Source organism: Ornithodoros turicata, unplaced genomic scaffold, assembly GCF_037126465.1.
Source record: "Ornithodoros turicata isolate Travis unplaced genomic scaffold, ASM3712646v1 Chromosome45, whole genome shotgun sequence".
NCBI lineage: Eukaryota > Metazoa > Arthropoda > Arachnida > Ixodida > Argasidae > Ornithodoros > Ornithodoros turicata.
This window is the reverse complement of record NW_026999376.1, coordinates 920469-944788: the sequence shown is the minus strand read 5'-3', so window position 1 is coordinate 944788 and position 24320 is coordinate 920469. Positions and strand designations below refer to the sequence as shown.

The 24320-nt window shown below is 47.2% G+C and overlaps 1 protein-coding gene and 1 long non-coding RNA gene across 2 annotated transcripts in view; both read right to left on the bottom strand.

Annotated features, from left to right (window-relative positions):
• Nucleotides 1-8806, bottom strand: part of LOC135374174 (uncharacterized) — a 58885-nt gene extending 50079 nt beyond the window's left edge. Inside the window, exon 1 of the mRNA XM_064607188.1 lies at nucleotides 8740-8806. The gene's annotated coding sequence lies outside the window, so the exon portion shown is untranslated. The remainder of the gene's footprint in view (nucleotides 1-8739) is intronic.
• A 6246-nt stretch (nucleotides 8807-15052) lies between these two features.
• LOC135374148 (uncharacterized) lies at nucleotides 15053-15808 on the bottom strand. The gene is made up of 2 exons (XR_010416779.1): nucleotides 15660-15808; nucleotides 15053-15251 (listed from the first exon to the last, which is right to left on the bottom strand). It is a non-coding gene; the product is annotated as an uncharacterized LOC135374148 (long non-coding RNA).
• Nucleotides 15809-24320: the final 8512 nt, after the last annotated feature.

Sequence of the window (24320 nt, the reverse complement as noted above, 5' to 3'; positions counted from 1 at the left end):
ATACGGCTAGTTCAGCTCCCAAAAAAATCACGGGGATAATGGGCCTTTTCGCCAATCAATGGCGGCGAACACCTGGCTTGAAGGCACTCGAATGTCAGCAAGACAGGCGATCGCACTGACTTACTCTTACGCAAGGGACTACAAGTACGACACGGCTGTCATGGAGTTCATCATTCGACGGCAAAAGACATCACGAGAAACTTTCGCAGATTGGTACAACTACTGCAGGGAGCTGTGTGGTAACGTTCTAAAAACTACCTATTCGGACATGGGGAAGATTGGGGCGACGCCCTAGTAGCACAAAACGTTTTGTAAACGTTCAGGAAAGGTCTAGCACCAACCATATTTTCATCTAGGAGACGTCTTCAATCTGATCTACATAACGTTTTCTACCCTCGGATAAGTTGAGGCTTTCCCGACCCTTGAAGACGTGTTTGTGGCCGTCTTGAAGACGTTCAAAAAATGTTTAGAACACTAATTTGAATGTGAGAAAATTCATCTCTGTAGATATCCACCGGTACAGTTTTCCTGAGATCTGCCTCTTTGTTTATTTTTCAATCTCAGCCACCGTCACCACACGTTCCATTTTCTGTTTCTCCAAGCAGAACTGCAAGCAACACTGCCACGTGGCGTTTCAGCGAAAATCGAAGACGCGGCTCACAAAGGTGGACCGCGTTAGCAGAGGTGCTCCTACCGTAAGAACAGCAGGCTTCCTCCACGGCGTTACACGTGGGGGAACCAGAGCGTAGAGGTGGTCTAGTCCCTTGCAAAGGGAAAACAGATACTATACATTGCTCGTCTTAGAAACTCCCGTAAACTCGATAGCCGTGCTCGCCTTTGAATCAAAATGGAGGGTGAGGTGTCTAAGTTTATTTCAGTTGCGCACAGGAACAACACTGAAGTGGGAAATTTCTGGGAGTATTAACTCGCCGTCAACTCAACGCCTGTCTTTCCTACTGCTTTTGGTTTGAGGCAGTCAGTAGGTCCACCGAAAGTAAACTTATTCAGTGTACACAAATCGTCCTTGTTTACGATACGTCTTGAACACAGTTGGCGAAGACGTATTATAGATGGAAAGTTGGCACGTCCAGCAAACGTGAACGGAAGATATTTACAGGATGTCTTCCTTAAGGATACCTCTTCAACAGAGATGTCGAAGACGTATTATAAACGGAAACTCGGTACTTCTTGCAAACGTGAACGGAAGACGTTTACGGGAGGTCTTCCTTTAGGATATGTCTTCAACAGAGATGCCGAAGACGTATTATAAACGTTAAATCGGCGCGTCTTATAAACGTACTATAAATTACGGCTTCTAGACCAAGCGTTGACGTCCTGATCGTCTTCTATCCTAATTTGACCAAATAAAGACGTTTCTGCGACGTTTTGTGCTACTAGGGCGGCCATGTCGTACACTCTAAAACATTAAACTCCTTTTTAGGTGTAATTGGGGTGTATCAATTGCTTTACTCCCTTATTACACCCTCAAGAAAAAGAAAACACCCTGTTTTTGGTCTGAAATGGGTGTAATATGTGTATGCCCCGCTCTGCCGGGTGTAATTTCGAGAATTGGTGTGAAAAAGGTGTAGCGGCCATCAAATTTCTAATGCTTCGCTACGATAGGTCTCGTAACAGTGTGTTGTTTACTCTGTGTTCTCCAGTTATGGCGGTTGGAGTTAGTTGTGGTGGTTTTCGTGTTCTTTAGGGAGGTCGTTTGGTGTAGTGATGGGCAAGTCAGTTCACTTTTGTGAACTAATTCATTTAGTTCAGTTCACTCCGAACTGTCTAAAAGAATAGTTCATTCGTTCACCTGTTCGCAATTAAACACTATCAAGTAATATAGTCCCGTCACAGGCTTTGAAGTGGCTCGACCAAGAGAGATGCAACAAAATGATCTTGCAATTTAGTTTTCCAAAGGTTCGAGCACATCAACATAGCAAACGTAATTTTTAGGTCGTTTTTTTATTTGTCGTTAATTATTAACGCATATTTTTAACGAGAAAAGTAATGCACAGATCAATATGCAAGATACCGTCGTCGTTCAAGGTTACGATGGTGTTTTTCTGATCACGTACGTCTGCTTGCCGCGAGCTTGAGAACACGGAAGTGTGATAGAGTAACTGCAGTTTCAATTCAATTCATTCAAATGCATGGGAGAGCTAAAAAAAAGTACAACGTCTAGCATTGTGAAGCTTGCAGTCTATTGCCGCGAAAATAGCGTGCCCGCTCGAGGGCGTGCCAGCCACAAGCAGTCAGCCAGAAGTCAGAACATAACGGCGCCACTAGCAGTTCACAACTGCAAGGAGGAGCTCAGAGCGCTCTTAGCGCAAGCAGTTCTAAAGGATTGACTCTTATTCAGCGTTCGTCGTCCATATAGTTACTTGCCCACAATACTTCAATGATACGGTGTTCAAAGTAGCTCCGATATGGCTCTCCCTCATCGCGTCGTCCCCGAGCTTTTCCTTAAGCGCATGCGCTGTGGACAAGCAACAGCTCTGACAGGCTCTGCGAGTACTTCAAAGCGACCCGCTGCATCGTTTAGTTCTTTAATTCAAACAGTTCCGTTCCTTCACACAGTCCACTCAAGGCTCCGCCTCGCCGCGCCGCCCGCCCATTTCCTTAAGTGCGTGCGCTATGGACGAGCAGCAGCTTTGACAAGCAACGGTATGCTCTGCGAGTGCTTCAAAGCGACCCGCGGCATCGTTTAGTTCTTTAGTTCATCCAGTTCTCTTCCTTCACACTTTCACACAGTCAACTCGAGGCTCTGCCGCGCTGCCCGCGCTTTTCCTTGAGCGCATGCGCTGTGGACGAAGAGCAGCTCTGACATGCCACGGTATGCTCTGCGAGTGCTTCAGAGCGACCCGCGGCATCGTTTAGTTGTTTAGTTCATCCAGTTCTCTTTCTTCACACCTTCACACAGTCCACTTGGGGCTCTGCCTCGCCGCGCCGCCCGCGCTTTTCCTTAAGCGCATGCGCTGTGGGCGAGCAGCAGCTCTGACAAGCAACGGTAGGTTCTGCGAGTACTTCAATACGACCCGCGGCGTCGTTTAGTTCTTTAGTTCATCCAGTTCAGTTCCTTCACACCTTCACACAGTCCACTTGGGGCTCTGCCTCACCGCGCCGCCCGCGCTTTTCCTCAAGCGCATGCGCTGTGGACGAGCGGCAGCTCTGACAAGCAACTGTAGCCTCTGCGACTACTTCACAACGACCAACGGCGTCGTTTAGTTCTTTAGTTCATCCAGTTCAGTTCCTCCACACCTTCACACAGTCCACTTGGGGCTCTGCCTCACCGCGCCGCCCGCGCTTTTCCTCAAGCGCATGCGCTGTGGACGAGCGGCAGCTCTGACAAGCAACTGTAGCCTCTGCGACTACTTCACAACGACCAACGGCGTCGTTTAGTTCTTTAGTTCATCCAGTTCAGTTCCTTCACACCTTCACACAGCGCACTTGGGGCTCTGCCTCACCGCGCCGCCCGCGCTTTTCCTCAAGCGCATGCGCTGTGGACGAGCGGCAGCTCTGACAAGCAACTGTAGCCTCTGCGACTACTTCACAACGACCAACGGCGTCGTTTAGTTCTTTAGTTCATCCAGTTCAGTTCCTTCACACCTTCACACAGTCCACTTGGGGCTCTGCCTCACCGCGCCGCCCGCGCTTTTCCTCAAGCGCATGCGCTGTGGACGAGCGGCAGCTCTGACAAGCAACTGTAGCCTCTGCGACTACTTCACAACGACCAACGGCGTCGTTTAGTTCTTTAGTTCATCCAGTTCAGTTCCTTCACACCTTCACACAGTCCACTTGGGGCTCTGCCTCACCGCGCCGCCCGCGCTTTTCCTCAAGCGCATGCGCTGTGGACGAGCGGCAGCTCTGACAAGCAACTGTAGCCTCTGCGACTACTTCACAACGACCAACGGCGTCGTTTAGTTCTTTAGTTCATCCAGTTCAGTTCCTTCACACCTTCACACAGTCCACTTGGGGCTCTGCCTCACCGCGCCGCCCGCGCTTTTCCTCAAGCGCATGCGCTGTGGACGAGCGGCAGCTCTGACAAGCAACTGTAGCCTCTGCGACTACTTCACAACGACCAACGGCGTCGTTTAGTTCTTTAGTTCATCCAGTTCAGTTCCTTCACACCTTCACACAGTCCACTTGGGGCTCTGCCTCACCGCGCCGCCCGCGCTTTTCCTCAAGCGCATGCGCTGTGGACGAGCGGCAGCTCTGACAAGCAACTGTAGCCTCTGCGACTACTTCACAACGACCAACGGCGTCGTTTAGTTCTTTAGTTCATCCAGTTCAGTTCCTTCACACCTTCACACAGTCCACTTGGGGCTCTGCCTCACCGCGCCGCCCGCGCTTTTCCTCAAGCGCATGCGCTGTGGACGAGCGGCAGCTCTGACAAGCAACTGTAGCCTCTGCGACTACTTCACAACGACCAACGGCGTCGTTTAGTTCTTTAGTTCATCCAGTTCAGTTCCTCCACACCTTCACACAGTCCACTTGGGGCTCTGCCTCACCGCGCCGCCCGCGCTTTTCCTCAAGCGCATGCGCTGTGGACGAGCGGCAGCTCTGACAAGCAACTGTAGCCTCTGCGACTACTTCACAACGACCAACGGCGTCGTTTAGTTCTTTAGTTCATCCAGTTCAGTTCCTCCACACCTTCACACAGTCCACTTGGGGCTCTGCCTCACCGCGCCGCCCGCGCTTTTCCTCAAGCGCATGCGCTGTGGACGAGCGGCAGCTCTGACAAGCAACTGTAGCCTCTGCGACTACTTCACAACGACCAACGGCGTCGTTTAGTTCTTTAGTTCATCCAGTTCAGTTCCTCCACACCTTCACACAGTCCACTTGGGGCTCTGCCTCACCGCGCCGCCCGCGCTTTTCCTCAAGCGCATGCGCTGTGGACGAGCGGCAGCTCTGACAAGCAACTGTAGCCTCTGCGACTACTTCACAACGACCAACGGCGTCGTTTAGTTCTTTAGTTCATCCAGTTCAGTTCCTCCACACCTTCACACAGTCCACTTGGGGCTCTGCCTCACCGCGCCGCACGCGCTTTTCCTCAAGCGCATGCGCTGTGGACGAGCGGCAGCTCTGACAAGCAACTGTAGCCTCTGCGACTACTTCACAACGACCAACGGCGTCGTTTAGTTCTTTAGTTCATCCAGTTCAGTTCCTCCACACCTTCACACAGTCCACTTGGGGCTCTGCCTCACCGCGCCGCCCGCGCTTTTCCTCAAGCGCATGCGCTGTGGACGAGCGGCAGCTCTGACAAGCAACTGTAGCCTCTGCGACTACTTCACAACGACCAACGGCGTCGTTTAGTTCTTTAGTTCATCCAGTTCAGTTCCTCCACACCTTCACACAGTCCACTTGGGGCTCTGCCTCACCGCGCCGCCCGCGCTTTTCCTCAAGCGCATGCGCTGTGGACGAGCGGCAGCTCTGACAAGCAACTGTAGCCTCTGCGACTACTTCACAACGACCAACGGCGTCGTTTAGTTCTTTAGTTCATCCAGTTCAGTTCCTCCACACCTTCACACAGTCCACTTGGGGCTCTGCCTCACCGCGCCGCCCGCGCTTTTCCTCAAGCGCATGCGCTGTGGACGAGCGGCAGCTCTGACAAGCAACTGTAGCCTCTGCGACTACTTCACAACGACCAACGGCGTCGTTTAGTTCTTTAGTTCATCCAGTTCAGTTCCTCCACACCTTCACACAGTCCACTTGGGGCTCTGCCTCACCGCGCCGCCCGCGCTTTTCCTCAAGCGCATGCGCTGTGGACGAGCGGCAGCTCTGACAAGCAACTGTAGCCTCTGCGACTACTTCACAACGACCAACGGCGTCGTTTAGTTCTTTAGTTCATCCAGTTCAGTTCCTCCACACCTTCACACAGTCCACTTGGGGCTCTGCCTCACCGCGCCGCCCGCGCTTTTCCTCAAGCGCATGCGCTGTGGACGAGCGGCAGCTCTGACAAGCAACTGTAGCCTCTGCGACTACTTCACAACGAACAACGGCGTCGTTTAGTTCTTTAGTTCATCCAGTTCAGTTCCTCCACACCTTCACACAGTCCACTTGGGGCTCTGCCTCACCGCGCCGCCCGCGCTTTTCCTCAAGCGCATGCGCTGTGGACGAGCGGCAGCTCTGACAAGCAACTGTAGCCTCTGCGACTACTTCACAACGACCAACGGCGTCGTTTAGTTCTTTAGTTCATCCAGTTCAGTTCCTTCACACCTTCACACAGTCCACTTGAGCGCAGTGTCACAGCCACTCAAGGCTAGACGCAGTGGTGGTCTCCCGCCCATCTCTTGCGCGCATACAATTTGTTAGCTTTACAAAACGTTCCATAGATGGCGCAGATGTCAGACTCTGAAGCGACCAAAGTGTATGTGAAAGATGAAAGTCACTGAAAAGGTTACCCAGCTGTAGGACTCGAACCCACATCTCCTGGACATCACATCAAAGTGTATGTGTTGTGGGTGTCGAGGCCCAGTGAACTGAACTTTGGCAATGTTACCTGACAAAGAAACGAGTTCCTCTGAAAGCTGCCACGGCGCAAAAGTACCAAGTTCAATTCCAAGTTACCAAAAAAGGAACCTGGTTACAACAACTCTGCATAAATGTGCGACGCCACAGTGGATTCATTGGATTCAGTGGATCAGGATTATCATCAGTGGATTGAGTGGATTCACAGTGTAAGTCTGTGGATTCATTTTGCCGGCCTGGGGTTGTTGGACGTGCCAAGAAACAAAAGTGATAACAAGTGCAAGTAGTATTAAAAAAGAGTTTCTGGTTGGATTGTTTAAAATGAACAATGTCAATAGGGAATCGATGCACTAAGGGATTTCCAAATTAATCGTGGGAACAAATTTGTAGATTGCCGTATTGGCGTAGTGTACAGTGAAGTGTGTTAAAGTTCATATGAGGCAGGTGTCAAGGCGTATCAGTACCCGCATTCATTTAATACTTCCCACGAACACAGAACGCTGGGGGACCATTTGTTGGCAAATGTAGGACGTAGGGCAGAGTTAATGGAACCAATACTTTATTCTGGTGTAAGGAAGAGGGTAGTCTTCTCTTCCGGGAGGCGCACGAAATCAGAAAAGCAGGTGATAGGTATATCGGTGAACCGTCAATTTCTGATGCCCAGGTACCAGGTAACCAGCACTTTGTTTGAAATATACTGGACATTTAGCGCACCATACGTGATCATACTTGACATAATCTCAAGCTCACATAGAGAGAACCCTAACGTGTCATTACCACCATTGTAGCAACTATAGACACATTCCATTCATTTGAGCGTCTACGTCCTCTGCGCATATGATGTGGAACTAATGTTTTGCTTGTTGTTGAACTAGTTCGTTCAGTTCACCTGAATGACTAGTTCAGTTTGAAGGGTTCGTCCACGAACGACACACCACTACTAGTGATGGGCAAGTCAGTTCACTTTTGTGAACTAATTCATTTAGTTCAGTTCATCCCACTGAACTGTCTAGAAGAATAGTTCATTCGTTCACCTGTTCGCAATTAAACACTATCAAGTGACATAGTCCCAAACTTTAAAGTGGCTCGACCGAGAGAGATACGACAAAATGGTCTTGCAATTTAGTTTTCCAAAAGTTCGAGCACATCAACATAGCAGACGTAATCTTTTAGGTCGCTTTTTTATTTTGCTTTAATTTTCTAAGTATATTTTTAACGAGAAAAGTAATGTACAGATCAATATGCAAGGTGCCGTCGTCGTTCAATGTTACAATCTTTTTTTCTGATCACTTACGTCTGCTTGCTGCGAGCTTAAGAAAACAGAAGTGTGATAGAGTAACTGCAGTTTCAACTAATTTCATTCAAATGCACGAGAGAGCTTGAAGAAAAGTAAAACGTCTAGGGTTGTGGAGGAAAAATTGGGAAGCTTGCAGTGTATTGCCGCAAAAATAGCGTGCCCGCTCCAGGCCGTGCCAGTCACAAGCAGTCAGCCAGAGGTCAGAACAGGACGGCGCCACTAGCAGTCCACAACTGCGAGAAGGAGCTCAGAGCGATCTCAGCGCAAGCAGTTCTAAAGGATTTACTCTTGTTCAGTGTTCGTCTTTCATATGGTTCACTGCCCACAGTACTTCAATTCATACGGTGTTCAAAGCCGCTCTGCTGACTCTCCCTCCCCGCGCTTTTCCTTAAGCACATGCGCTGTGGAGGAGCAGCGGTTCTGACAGGCGCTGCGAGTACTCCAAGACGACCCGCCAGCATCGTTTAGTTTAGTTGATCCAGTTCTCTTCCTTCACACCTTCACACCAGTCCACTCGAAGCACTCCCTCCCCGCGCCACCCGCGCTTTTCCTTAAGAGCATGCGCTGTGGACTAGCACCTTCTCTGACGGGCAACGGCAGGCTACACTACACCCTCTAATTTTTAAACACTTTCGATATTTTTCAAAGCCCAGGGTCCTCGATACCGTGCTACAATCGGTAGTGACAATGGGAACATATCTTCCATAAACATTTCACATGTTTATTGCTTCGGGCACCGTGTGTCGAAGATTTCTAGCGCACGTCAAAGGAATCACAGGTGGACCGACTTATCCGCAGTCTTACCGTGCGGCACGTGCTGTATGTCGCCTCACGAACTGGCTGACACACACCTTGGGTATAACTCGACCCCAGTTACTTTACTATATCTTCACCGTGCGTGCAGCATGTGTCATTCTTCGACTGCCTCTATGCATTTCGATGAAATAGCGTATTCGTGAAAGGTTGACACTCACCACGAAAGCTACTCTTCTTGGTTAGATCGACGGTATCAACAAGTCAGGGGTGGTGGTTCTTGCGTCGATGGCGATTTGGCCGCTATTGATGCTAATGGCCACTGTTGTGGATTTCACGTCCTGGATTATAAACTCAAATGGCACACCACGAAATAGCCGCGTGAATATCAGTTGGAGTTGTTGACTATCTCGTTTATTGCGAACATTCGATTTTGGATTGAATAATGTGTTTTATGGGGATTTCGATCTGGATTGAGTAATTTTTCTGCAGACGGACTTGGATTTAACTTGAATTGTCTTCGCATGTGAACTTCACTAGTAACACTGTGGAGCTGAAAATCTTAGCTGCGCCCCTAATATTCTCGACTGCAATGACTGGATACACAATGGACAGCTGTGTGTCACGAACGGACTGCGACGTCCTGCGGGTAGGTGATACTACAGGTTTCCCCACCCATTTTAATCCTAGTGCCATCTAATTTAATCCACGTCCCATTCATTTTAATTCGTGTCCCATAATTCTTTTTTATTTTACTTATCAGCTTATCGTGTGCCGTAGAAATGGTGGGGTTCCTGTGGACCGGGTTTGACTAGCTGGTAGGGACTAACGAGTTGAATCTAGTTACTGAGAAGGAGCTATGATCTGATAAGAATTGATAACTACACATTAAGGAAAAGCAATGACGACGGTATTATGGAAGATACAATGAGACGCGTCGATTGTTGCCTCGTAACCGAAGACGAACTCACAAAGTGTCTTTATAGCAGCTGCAGCGGCGAGGTGAAGTGGAGCTCAGTGAGAGCAACTGATAAAAGGGGACAGACTGATAACTTTATTTAATGACAAGAAAATGACGTACAATGACTGGTGATCTCATGGGATATAAGTGCGAATACCTGCCGCCTAATAAGCACCTACCGATACGGAACCAGCAACAGACAGGGACTCACTAATACGGATAGCTGCCGGTTTCTGGAAATGAGCTACTGATAAGGCACAGTTATAATTGCTCGTTGGTCGGGATGTTCCAACATTTCAAACCTGATCAGGACATGATACTTTCTTTCTCATTTCGTTTTATCGCGACGTAAAGCCCGAAATATTATTATTATTATTAGAAGTTAGTTGCATTATCAGTCTACACGGTCTTACCAGTCACTACCAGTTAGACTTTACTCACAAGTTCCTTGTCAGCTGATGCATTCCCATAACCTGATGAATGATGCCAACCAGTCAATTAAATCGGAATGGCTTTCTTCCTCCGCATGGGTCTTAGGACTTGGCCCTTTATCACTCACTGTTGTTACCAGTAAACTCGGTCTTATCGTGATATTTCGATTTTATATATGACGCCGATATTTCGAACAGAAACGGTTCTTCCGAAGAAGAGTTTGTGTTCGAAATATCGACGGCTCTTGTCCTGAGGCCACTGGCCTTAACATTTCCTTTCCCGTTCGCTGTATTTTCAACCCTTCAATGTTTACCATCGTGGTCATTATTAGTTGTGCTCGAAGACCAGATTACTGTGACCGCATGTTCTTGTTGAGGTTCACGAGCAAAAGAAGTGCTCATACACGCACGTGTTGCCCTATATAGACAAGGTCAGCGCCATTCCATGCAAAGCTAAGATCAATGCGGATTAGGGCCGGCTTGCGAAACAAGTGTTTCACTCAAGCATATTGCGTTCGGTGTGCATTCAGTGCAATCACTCCACTCAATGCATACCGAGCGAAATAGGCATGAGTGAAACACTCGTAAATACGAGTACTTTCCGTTTCAAGTATCGGTACGGTTCGACAATCTGATGAAGTATCGAATGCACGTTGCTGCATAGGAAGCAGTTGATTTGTGTGAACTGTGCAAGAGTGTGTGCCACGGTGTGACGTCGAGAGAAACGTGGAAGCCACGCCGCCACAACAAGAAGACGTCTCAGGCTCTTCGAAGTTTCTACGGACTTCCCCACCTCTATACAGCCAAGTGATTTCGATGAGACTGGCGTAGTACATTTTGTCGGGTAGCCTGTGTACTGGTTTTGATTGTGATTTTAAGAAGCCGGAATACACGATGTGCATTTTGTTGGGCGCCTGTGTGAGGAGTTTGATTTCAAGTTCAGTGAGCAGACATAGTCGTTAGGGTTTAAGTTTATGGGTTTAAGTTTAGGGTTTAAGTTTTAAGTTTGTAGGACCGCAGAGGTGGAATGATTTAGCGTGCGATATACTTCATATGCTTCATATGCGATATACATCATATGCTTCATATGTGATATACTTCATATGCTTCATATGCGATATACTTCATATGCTTGATATGCGATATACTTCGACATGCTTTATTTTTCTGTCTGTCGTGAACCGTTCAGTAAACGTGCAAGTTTCCTTGTTTGTTGAAAATGAGTCTGGGCTCATTCATCACCGCACTGGCCACAGTCCCTCCACTAGCCGGGTCCGAATCTATACATTGATCACGGGTGCAGGTTTCTTCCACTAATTACGACCCGAGCCCGTGACATTTACGAGCACTGCCTATCACGACATGTGCATCTGCCGACCACAGATGTCATACTGCGTCTTGGTTCCGATTACGTCATTCCAGCACAGATTGCAGTCGTGCTATGTCTTCTTTTCGTTGGTAGGCGACGAAAATAACGCTTCGTTCACCTTCCCAGCTTGGCAGTGCCTGTTATCCTCGGAAATAATTTCGTCATCCAGCAGAAGTTGGCACTGGACCTCCCCAACGGAGGATACGTTCACGAAAGCTCGAGATGATGTTTCCCATTCGCCGTGACACTGGACAGCTGTTCAGCTCAGCAAAGCTTCTGCGACGCCCGCCGTACAGTCTGGGTTCCCCACTCTATTGGGATCATACCATGAACCCAAGGAGGAGCACCGTCAGCTTGAACAAGTACTGAGGCAATTAGACGACACATTCACGGAGAAAGCTGGTAAGCCGTCTGTGTTACTGCATAGCATAGACGCGGGTAACACTAGGTCCTGGCGTTCCAATACGAGACCTCGTACACAGGTTGGGACAGGAGTTTATAGAACGCGCGAGCTGCGTACATTTTCATCGGTACGACGCCCTAGCGACGGGCGGAAGCGAGTGAGCTCACTTCTGCGGAGGAGTGGAAGCGTACACTCACAGCGCCACACAGTGGTAGCTCCGGTGTCGCTTAGGTATGGCTGGGAAGTGGAAGTTATCGCTGTGTGTCGCTAACAGCGCACACTTCTACCTTCCACCCCTCCCAAACAGTGAACACACCCGCTTCCGTCAGACGCTAGGGTGTCGCACCGAAGAAAATGTACGCCGCTCGAGTGTTCCGTAAAGTTTTGTCCCAACCTGTGCATAAACGTGCTTTATTAGCGTGCTCTTAAGACTCGACGAAATGTTTCAAACCGGACCAGTTCAAAGATCCCACATCCCTTGGACTTTTCCTGCCGTCTTGGCTCCGTAGCGTTGACGGTGCGACAAGGCTCTGCGTGGACTACCAACGACCTAATGCAGTACCTGCTAGGAACTCTCTTTCCGTCCATTAAGTTAATCAAGTATTCTCCGGTCAATGCCAATGTGTTCTGAACGTTTGACTGTAGTAGAAATCCAAGTTGGCCCGAAGACAGCCTTTACCTGTCATAGGGGTTTGTTTGAGTTTGTACGGATGCCTTGGGGTCTGTCTAACACACCCTCCAGTTTCCAGCGGTCGATGGACACCGTATCGAGGAATGAGGAATATAATTTTGCAATGGCGTACATGAATGATGCCAATCATTTGCATGTCTTCTCTGATTTACCTTTAGAAGGGTTGTGCGGCGAGACGCACGAAGTCGCACAGTGCATAGTCATTTCCAAGGTGGGGTCGGGCTCGAGCTCTAGTCTTGCGGAAAATATTCGATCACTCACTCCAACAACTATGCGGTCACGCAGTAACTCGTCTGGAAGACTGGCATGTTCACTGAGGGTGTCCAGCGAAGTGATGGACTTTCTAGCTGGTTTTCCCTCCTTCTGTGTTCGACCGATAAAAATTGTCCAATAGAAACAATTCGGGGTAGTTGGTATAGGTTCATGATGGGGAATAGCAGGACATAGGTAGAAGTAGATAGGACAACCGAAGACTCTCAATTGAGGTTTAATCAAAGAAAACAGCATCTTAAACGCAAACATCAAGGTCACTCACTGTCACCGAACAATGTACGGAGAGGAGGAGAAGCGTCCTGCCTACTTCTACTGATGTTCTCGTCTTCTTGCTACTATTCGCCATCCTTAGACATGGACGACTTGCTCTCATGGACGACTTTGGGCTTGAAGATAGAATGTCACTCGGTGGCTGCTACGGACTGCTTGTACTTGTTTGCGTCTTCAGGTTACAAAAACAGAGCTGCGATATCTCTTCGACACTATCTATCGTAAGGTATGAAGGCGTAAGGTAATGAACTGGCGGACAGCGCCGCCGAAGCAGCTCTCTCGTCTCGGACACGGACGCCTATTGCACTGCTGAGAGGCGATCGGTGGTCCATACTTCGAAGCCTTTTGACTCCTCTGGCTACCCGCCAGCGGACCGCCTACATGCTACCCCCCGCTATGCTGAGCAGAGTTGACCCAGCGCTCGCTTTCCGCATGCCAGCACATACCTCTCGTCAAGACGCCGCATTAGTTCATCGAATGCGCCTCGACGTGGCCTTCACAGCACAGCGGCGCTACGGCTTGCGACAAGTTAGCTCTCCCCACTGCAGTCACTGCGGTGCTGTTGAAGACCTCGAGCACATTCTTCTCCATTGCCCGCACTACCACCCTTCCCGGTCCGTACTCTACGCCTCCCTCAACGAGCTCGACTCCCGTCCCTTCTCCCTCACCAAATTGCTTGGCCCCTGGACGCATCCAGCTCACCAACGCTCTGTCCTCAAGGCTCTCTTCGCCTTTTTGGGCGCCACAGAACTTCGATCCTCATTGTAACGGGACCCATTCCTTCATTCCCTGCTTCACCTCCAGCAATAGGGTAGAGTATCGCCCCTAGCGATGAAACTCCCCACCCATTATCCTGAAATAAAGTTGTTGTTGTTAAAGTTGTTGTTCTGTCGTAAGGTACACAAGATAATTTACACAGTCCTTTTCGTACCTGGTCGTACGCGCAATGAAGCCGCTCCCAAAGACGCCGGCAATAACACCCTTATTGGTGCTGAAGCTCAACTACTCAGGCACCTTTAGCTCGACGAAACTGTGATGCGGCTGCGGAATTCATCTTGAAAGATTTCAAGTGTCCTAGGACGGCAGTGGTAGAGCCCTCTGGGCGCGAAGGTCCATCCGGTCGCTTCTGACACCACGTTACATTTCTACGTAGATTTATTTATTTATTTTACCCCAAGGGCCCTTACGGGCATTACATGGGGGTGTGGGAAAAACAGTTACAATTACAGTATGCATAGAGTTACAATTGAGAAACATAAATACAGTACAGTAAAACCTCCAAAGTCGGACACCTCCCTACCTCGGACAACTCCCCATGTCGGACAAGATTTCATTGCACAGGCAGGCTCCCATTGCAACTACATGGGGACGAAATTCTCTATGTCGGACACCTCCCTATCCCGGAAGTAGGACAGGGTTTTCCCTGCTAAGTCGGACAGAAGCCTGGCCAAATTACCTCAATCTCGGCCCATCTTTGCACCAAAGACTCAAAATGGGTCCAGTGGCCTTGACTTTCGCCCCTTTTTTCCCCTATACTGGTCTCAGCATTTTGTTGCTTTAGTTTTTCGAGTCCAAAAACAAGTGCTGTCAGTCCACATTGTAATTCTTTGTGTGAGCACTTGTCTTCGGTTTGTCTAGAGCTTTTGAACACGCACTGCACCAAAGCAATGAAAAGCGGGCTGACGCTTCAGTGACATGTCCTCGCTGCTCGAAAAGCTCCAGAGGTAATGCCACTGAGTGGAATCTGAACGGAATTGAATCTACCAAAATCAGTAATAATTATCAGTGAAGAATGGGTAGAGGAACCACTACCAACAGGTACCACGAAGGACCATCAATTGAAGAAGGGGGACATTTCTGGCAACACAGCTGTGATCTTTTCCATTTTTTGTTTCCCTCATATTCTGTAACTCGGACACCTCTATAAGAGTAGTAGGTACTGGACTCTCATGGTGCACAACGCCCAACTGTCCTGAACACGATTTAATTAGCAATTAGAGCTAATTGGGACCCCCCACATTAATCAGCACCCTCCAGGGAGCCACCACACTAATTGGGGAAAGTCTAACTCGTGTCCAGACCAGCTGAGCGTTGTGCACCATGAGAGTCCATAAAAAATAAAAAAATAGATAGAAATAGAGTGGAGAGAAGGAGTTTAATTGAAGATCAACGGCGCCATCTTGAAGAAAGCGGTCCGGAAAGGCCGCTGACCGTCGCTGGGTGACGGAGCACAGAAGCAGGTTGCAAAGCATCGCAGCTATGACCACCAGTTCCGGACATCCTGTGACGTCAGCTGTGACGTCATCACGGCATGTCTGGGCAAGTTAGGACAGCTCTGGGCATGCAAGGAGAAAAACACTCGTAATACAGAGGCTGGAAAAGCAAGAGTACGCAAACCATCAATAGCTAACAACAAAAAAATTAGTTACACAACAAATGAGCCCACCAGAACAGGAGCGCAGAACCATGCGACTGCTCCATCCGAGAGGCAGGCAGAAACTGACTCGTAATGGTTTTTGTCCTGTATAAACCCCGCAGCTGCACCCCCTAGCGGTTACTTTCTCAACTAATCTAACAACAAAATTATTAAGAATCACGCCAGCGCTACTCCCGTTCCCAAGGCAGAAGATGATAGAAAATGGCGGGAATGCCCGGACAACAGCAACCAGCACGGGCACGAAAATCGCAAATAAAGCGGGAACAAAGTTGGCGAAATCATTAGTTACACAACAAATCACCTCACCACAGTAGGAGCGCAGACCGATGCGACTGCTCTCGTCGACAGCCAGGGATCAAGTGACGACGGAGCGAACGACCGCACGTCTTCTCCCAACGAGAGCCAGAGGTGGACTGACGTAAGCGCCACTCTACGGGTGCTACGCATGCGCGCGCTCGTAGCGCCCTCTGCGCGCTCCTACCGCCACCTGCGAGAGGCTAAGAGAGAAGAGCATTCCTGCGCCCCCTGCTGGCCGTTCTCATTGGTCGTGAGGCTAAGTGAGAAGAGCATTCCTGCGCCCCCTGCTGGCAGTTCTCATTGGTCCAGACATCATCCTATTGTCTCAGGGCTACACTGTTTTTTTTTCCACTAATGCTCCTTTGGTCAATCTGCAGTGAAGCCACGGTATGACGTCATCATGCACCTGCGTGGCTCAAGGACGCGTGCGCTCTAGCAGGGGACCTATTATTTATTGAATCACTATCCCAAGATTATTTCCTTTATTCTTCTATAACCGATTGCATAGGAAACTATTGCAGAAGAGCACCATGCATGAAAACTGATCGTAGGAATTCCAAAGTCTTACTAAATGAGACTTGCAAAAGAACAAAACATCCTAACATGTAACTCCATCAACGGCTAATAAGAGGACTAGGCACTCAACAAATCAACGCGCGCAGAACTCAGGGCAGCACTATCGTCAAGACGACAATGTTCCTTGTCAAAAAAAAGACAAAATACAAAGCGTTAACAAAGGAAAGCATGCATATCGGGGCATGTCAGGACACGTCAGGACAAATTCGCACGACTGTTGGGCAACAGAGGAAAACGAACACTTGAACAGAGTGAAAAAGGCACTCACCATCATTTTTCCCGTTCACAGCATTCCCTCATTGTAAATCCGCTCGTCACAAAATCCACCTGCATCGTCGAACACCATTCACCAGTGACGAACCATACATCCACACCCCATCAGAGGCAGACAGAACCCCACCTAAGCTACGCTCTTCCACTGACGGCCAACGCCAGGATCATAATTACCGTGTCTACACCCGTCAGTGTCCAAGAGAGAAGTGAATCCTTGCGCCCCCTGCAGGCCAGTCTCATTGGTCGTGTCGGCATCCTATTGTCTCAGGGCTACACAGTTTTTTTTCCACTAATACTCCTCTAGACAAGGTCAACCTGAAACAATAGTCTCTCGGTATGCGGTCATCATGCAGGTGCGTGGCTCAAGGACGCGTACGCTCTAGACATTGCACCTGTTATTTATTGAATCACTATCCCTAGATTATTTCCTTTATTCTACTATAATGATTGCGTAGGGAACTATTGCAGAAAAACACCATAGACAAGAGGAGATTGTAGCATTTCATTCTCAAAGTCTTACTGTACAGGAAAAAAAAAATGGTTCAGCAAGACATAAAGTCACACACCTGTACCCCTCGCGGTTACTCTCTGAACTAAATGAATCGCAAAATTATTAAGAATTGCTCTACTCCCATTCAAGGCAGCACTATCGTCAAGAATATGCCTTGTACAAAAGGAAAAAAACTACATGCAGAAGGAAAGCATGTCAGAACAAGCCCAGGCATGTCAGCACATGCTTGTCAGACAAGGGGGGAAAAAGCGAAAAGAAACAAAGAAGGAAACCAGCATCAAACTATTTCTTCTTATTCAAAAACAGTGCTCATCATAAATCTGCCCAGGACAATACACACTATTTTTCTATTGCCACACTTTTTTCCAGTAACGGTCAATGCATTGCTACAGACTGCGTGACGTCATCACATCCTGTCTGAAGAAGAAGAAGACACCGGCAAAGACTCCTATTATTTATTGAATCGCAAGATTATTTCCTTTGTCCTACTCTTAATGACATTGATTCTCTCATTAAAATTCAACAAAAAAGCACCCCGCATATTATCGATTTTCACCCCAAAGGCTCATCATGGTAATTAGAATTACAGTAAACTGCCACTGCTCTTTTAAAATAATAAGTGAGACCACTCAACATCACCTCCAGGCTTATGTAATACATGACCCTTTCTATGCTCATACATTCGTTGTCTGAGGGTACACCTGCGAGCAAAAAAGGCGCGGAAGCCGGGTGGGCAAAGTTCCATTCACGCATGGCGAGCAAAAAGGTGCGAAAGCACAAGACAGAACGCCTTTACGGGAACACGATAGCATTCCTATACTATATTAATGATTATTGCATTGCAGTTTAGAAAAACTACAACTAAACTATAATTTTAGGAGCCCAACTTTCTATGGAAACTATAATTGCCCTATTACTTGGATCGCTACTAATGAAGCGCTCCAATTTTTTCTCTCTTCCCATTTCAGCCTTGTCATGCAGGGAAGCAGACTCATATCCAAAATAATTAATTTACACTGAGGGTGCCGTGCTTCAGGAATTCCTATCCTGCGCTCAGATGCAAGCATTTCTTCACGGATACCTTTAACAGCTGACTTCCTCAACATATCGAACACCCAACAAAATCAAACAAACAATCAGAGAAACCCTCTTCTCAGCTGCACCATGCGACTTTCTTCTGCGTAAAATCGGTGATTTGAAGAAGAGAGCAGCGAAAAATTGTGCGCGCTTGTGCTCGACCTGAAGCATATGCCAATAAACCAAGAAAAAGGCACTCATGTCTGGTATCTGATAGTGCCACATACACAGACGCATTGCCCTTGCGTAAAGAAAGCACAGGACACGGATACACAAATTTCCTTAGGTGAGCAGGGAAAAGGCTTAAGACCTCAGGTCACCACACATCGCCACGCGGCTAACACAACATGACACCAACAACATACTAGCGGCGGGAAGAACTGCAACACTGCTAAACAAGTCCAGACATGCCACGATGACGTCACAAATCAGGGGGAAAAAAAGCACACGCATGCACGCACAGAGGACAACGCATTAAACACACGGAGCGCTCAGGAATAATCGTAGCGTTACCGCACATTGCTACGAAGCTCAACGTCTAACACAAGACGGCAGCAACAAGATATTAGCGAAGGGTAAAAATTGCAACACTACCGAACAAGTCCAGACATGCGACATCGCATACAAAACACTGCTCATCGGGGAAAAGGCCTAAGCCCGCGGCGGATCATCATAGAGCATACACAACTTCATTTTTCTATTTCGCGTAAACTAAACGCGGTCTGCTTGGAAAACGACGTACAAATTTTCTTAAGGAGCAGAGAAATATATCTACTCCGTGCTCAGATACCAGCATTTCTGCTCAAAAATCTGCAAAATTAAGCACTGCTTACTTCGTCAAGATATCGAACAAAATCAAACAAACAACCCCACTTCCACTCATAGAACACTATTCAGCTTTTACGCAGGAGGCTTTCTTCTACATAAAAGTAGAGAAAATAAGAAAAGAGCAGCGAAATATTACACGCACTTTTGCTCGCATAGCTATAAGAGAGAAAAATAAAATAAAATATCGACACACACGCTAATAAACTGTGACAAAGACACCCATTTCTGCTATCAGATAATTATTGCATAATGCTAAATACTCATTTGCATTGTCCCTTCGTGAAGAAAGCACAGGACAGGGATACACAATTTATCTTAAGCGAGCAGGGAAAGTCACTTCTGCTCGAACAGCTTAATACCATAAAGTCTGAATTTTTGCAAAGCAAATAAAGCTTGAACAGCGCTACGAACGTGACAGGCACATACTAACAAACAAACAAACACTTCTTCGAGTCTGTATTATCTTTAAAAAATAACGAAAGCACACAAAAAAAATCAAATCGGCTAGGTAGCCTACCAGACGTTGTGCCTTAAAGTTGGCTGCATGAAATGCGCGGAAGCATGCTGTGAAGCCAACTTGCGGTTTTGCTGGATGCACATGAAGTCAGATTCCAATTGGAAATCGCGCTAAGGACGTGCCAAACGTGGAATTTTCGCAAAATTAATCACAATACCTGGAATTCTGTTCATTTTAGCGGGAATGCTGGCGCTTGTGCTCTATTATTCGAAATTTTCGAATATTCGAATTTCTCGATTATCAAATTTTCGAATACGAATAGGGTTCGAATATCAACAATATTCCAACGATATCCGGAATTTCGAATATTCGTACACCTCTAGTGAATACTGACACTCATCAACATGTAACAAAAAACAAACAAACAAATCCCTTTCTGATGAACTCTCCTCTGCCGAGCGGCTTTCTCCTGCTCTACCTGGATGCTGACTTTTCCCCCCCTCACCAACATTATGAGTAAAAGCAGTGAAAGAAGAAAAGAACCGCGAAAAATTACACGCATTTGTGTCACAGGACAGGGATACACAAATTTCCTTAAGTGAGCAGGGAAAAGGCTTAAGTCGTACCGCTCAGGAATAATCGGAGAATCGCCGCTTATCGCTAGGCGGATAGCGCTTGAACAGCGCTACGAACGTGACAGATACATACTAACAAACAAACAAACAAACAACAGCAGGACCGGCGTCGGGCACTCATAAAATACCCTGCCCAAAACAAAGACTTCACCAGGTTCGCGAGGCAATTCCATTAAAAACGCTCGACCTATCCTACAGATAGCAATGCAAACGCGACTGCCCTTATTTTTTAAAACCACTATTTCACGCAATAGTACATAAATGTATCACTCGTGTCACACGAAAAGGCAAACACTTACCTGTCAAGTGGGGTCCCAGCGCGTGCGCGCGCGCGCACATACACACACACACACTAACATTTTCACACTCACAAACACAAAGTCTATTTTCACAACCACATAAATCCATATTATTCCTCAGGTCAATAATTATCCTGCCATCGCCAAAAGACGGCACAGACATGTATGCTTACGCAAGACAATCGGTCCTCGTTCCGGATGTAATAGGATATCGCCACTCGGCCGGCGCGAACCAATAAAGAAAGAAAGGAATGCATGTTCGCTACGAAGAAAACGGTGCCGTGCTTCTACGCAGCGATCATTATAGAGACGCGTAAATGTGAACATCATTCGCTACACACTGTAGCTCTAATCATTTTTAAACCAAACCAAACCGTGTTCATAGGTCTTCACTAAATAGGTGAGCCGATAATGACTCAAAATAAAATAAAATAAAATAATCATTCCATCATCGCTGGCTGCAAGCTTGGGTACCCAACAGAGCAGCGCGCCTTGGGCTGACCTTACACACCCGAAGCCTTTTCTGAATGCATTCTGCCGGCGCTGGAATAAAAGATTTATCGCGAGGGTACTACGATGTCAGCTCTGTTGCTGTTTAAGTGATAAAACAGTGCGCCCGAACCGCGAAGCGCGCGCACGGGCCCGGTCTCGCGGTTTGGACGCGCGCGATTGCCCGAGTAAGCGCACTGTTTTATCACTTAAACAGCAACAGAGCTGACATCGTAGTACCCTCGCGATAAATCTTTTATTCCAGCGCCGGCAGAATGCATTCAGAAAAGGCTTCGGGTGTGTAAGGTCAGCCCAAGGCGCGCTGCTCTGTTGGGTACCCAAGCTTGCAGCCAGCGATGATGGAATGATTATTTTATTTTATTTTATTTTGAGTCATTATCGGCTCACCTATTTAGTGAAGACCTATGAACACGGTTTGGTTTGGTTTAAAAATGATTAGAGCTACAGTGTGTAGCGAATGATGTTCACATTTACGCGTCTCTATAATGATCGCTGCGTAGAAGCACGGCACCGTTTTCTTCGTAGCGAACATGCATTCCTTTCTTTCTTTATTGGTTCGCGCCGGCCGAGTGGCGATATCCTATTACATCCGGAACGAGGACCGATTGTCTTGCGTAAGCATACATGTCTGTGCCGTCTTTTGGCGATGGCAGGATAATTATTGACCTGAGGAATAATATGGATTTATGTGGTTGTGAAAATAGACTTTGTGTTTGTGAGTGTGAAAATGTTAGTGTGTGTGTGTGTATGTGCGCGCGCGCGCACGCGCTGGGACCCCACTTGACAGGTAAGTGTTTGCCTTTTCGTGTGACACGAGTGATACATTTATGTACTATTGCGTGAAATAGTGGTTTTAAAAAATAAGGGCAGTCGCGTTTGCATTGCTATCTGTAGGATAGGTCGAGCGTTTTTAATGGAATTGCCTCGCGAACCTGGTGAAGTCTTTGTTTTGGGCAGGGTATTTTATGAGTGCCCGACGCCGGTCCTGCTGTTGTTTGTTTGTTTGTTTGTTAGTATGTATCTGTCACGTTCGTAGCGCTGTTCAAGCGCTATCCGCCTAGCGATAAGCGGCGATTCTCCGATTATTCCTGAGCGGTACGACTTAAGCCTTTTCCCTGCTCACGTAAGGAAATTTGTGTATCCCTGTCCTGTGACACAAATGCGTGTAATTTTTCGCGGTTCTTTTCTTCTTTCACTGCTTTTACTCATAATGTTGGTGAGGGGGGGAAAAGTCAGCATCCAGGTAGAGCAGGAGAAAGCCGCTCGGCAGAGGAGAGTTCATCAGAAAGGGATTTGTTTGTTTGTTTTTTGTTACATGTTGATGAGTGTCAGTATTCACTAGAGGTGTACGAATATTCGAAATTCCGGATATCGTTGGAATATTGTTGATATTCGAACCCTATTCGTATTCGAAAATTTGATAATCGAGAAATTCGAATATTCGAAAATTTCGAATAATAGAGCACAAGCGCCAGCATTCCCGCTAAAATGAACAGAATTCCAGGTATTGTGATTAATTTTGCGAAAATTCCACGTTTGGCACGTCCTTAGCGCGATTTCCAATTGGAATCTGACTTCATGTGCATCCAGCAAAACCGCAAGTTGGCTTCACAGCATGCTTCCGCGCATTTCATGCAGCCAACTTTAAGGCACAACGTCTGGTAGGCTACCTAGCCGATTTGATTTTTTTTGTGTGCTTTCGTTATTTTTTAAAGATAATACAGACTCGAAGAAGTGTTTGTTTGTTTGTTAGTATGTGCCTGTCACGTTCGTAGCGCTGTTCAAGCTTTATTTGCTTTGCAAAAATTCAGACTTTATGGTATTAAGCTGTTCGAGCAGAAGTGACTTTCCCTGCTCGCTTAAGATAAATTGTGTATCCCTGTCCTGTGCTTTCTTCACGAAGGGACAATGCAAATGAGTATTTAGCATTATGCAATAATTATCTGATAGCAGAAATGGGTGTCTTTGTCACAGTTTATTAGCGTGTGTGTCGATATTTTATTTTATTTTTCTCTCTTATAGCTATGCGAGCAAAAGTGCGTGTAATATTTCGCTGCTCTTTTCTTATTTTCTCTACTTTTATGTAGAAGAAAGCCTCCTGCGTAAAAGCTGAATAGTGTTCTATGAGTGGAAGTGGGGTTGTTTGTTTGATTTTGTTCGATATCTTGACGAAGTAAGCAGTGCTTAATTTTGCAGATTTTTGAGCAGAAATGCTGGTATCTGAGCACGGAGTAGATATATTTCTCTGCTCCTTAAGAAAATTTGTACGTCGTTTTCCAAGCAGACCGCGTTTAGTTTACGCGAAATAGAAAAATGAAGTTGTGTATGCTCTATGATGATCCGCCGCGGGCTTAGGCCTTTTCCCCGATGAGCAGTGTTTTGTATGCGATGTCGCATGTCTGGACTTGTTCGGTAGTGTTGCAATTTTTACCCTTCGCTAATATCTTGTTGCTGCCGTCTTGTGTTAGACGTTGAGCTTCGTAGCAATGTGCGGTAACGCTACGATTATTCCTGAGCGCTCCGTGTGTTTAATGCGTTGTCCTCTGTGCGTGCATGCGTGTGCTTTTTTCCCCCTGATTTGTGACGTCATCGTGGCATGTCTGGACTTGTTTAGCAGTGTTGCAGTTCTTCCCGCCGCTAGTATGTTGTTGGTGTCATGTTGTGTTAGCCGCGTGGCGATGTGTGGTGACCTGAGGTCTTAAGCCTTTTCCCTGCTCACCTAAGGAAATTTGTGTATCCGTGTCCTGTGCTTTCTTTACGCAAGGGCAATGCGTCTGTGTATCTGGCACTATCAGATACCAGACATGAGTGCCTTTTTCTTGGTTTATTGGCATATGCTTCAGGTCGAGCACAAGCGCGCACAATTTTTCGCTGCTCTCTTCTTCAAATCACCGATTTTACGCAGAAGAAAGTCGCATGGTGCAGCTGAGAAGAGGGTTTCTCTGATTGTTTGTTTGATTTTGTTGGGTGTTCGATATGTTGAGGAAGTCAGCTGTTAAAGGTATCCGTGAAGAAATGCTTGCATCTGAGCGCAGGATAGGAATTCCTGAAGCACGGCACCCTCAGTGTAAATTAATTATTTTGGATATGAGTCTGCTTCCCTGCATGACAAGGCTGAAATGGGAAGAGAGAAAAAATTGGAGCGCTTCATTAGTAGCGATCCAAGTAATAGGGCAATTATAGTTTCCATAGAAAGTTGGGCTCCTAAAATTATAGTTTAGTTGTAGTTTTTCTAAACTGCAATGCAATAATCATTAATATAGTATAGGAATGCTATCGTGTTCCCGTAAAGGCGTTCTGTCTTGTGCTTTCGCACCTTTTTGCTCGCCATGCGTGAATGGAACTTTGCCCACCCGGCTTCCGCGCCTTTTTTGCTCGCAGGTGTACCCTCAGACAACGAATGTATGAGCATAGAAAGGGTCATGTATTACATAAGCCTGGAGGTGATGTTGAGTGGTCTCACTTATTATTTTAAAAGAGCAGTGGCAGTTTACTGTAATTCTA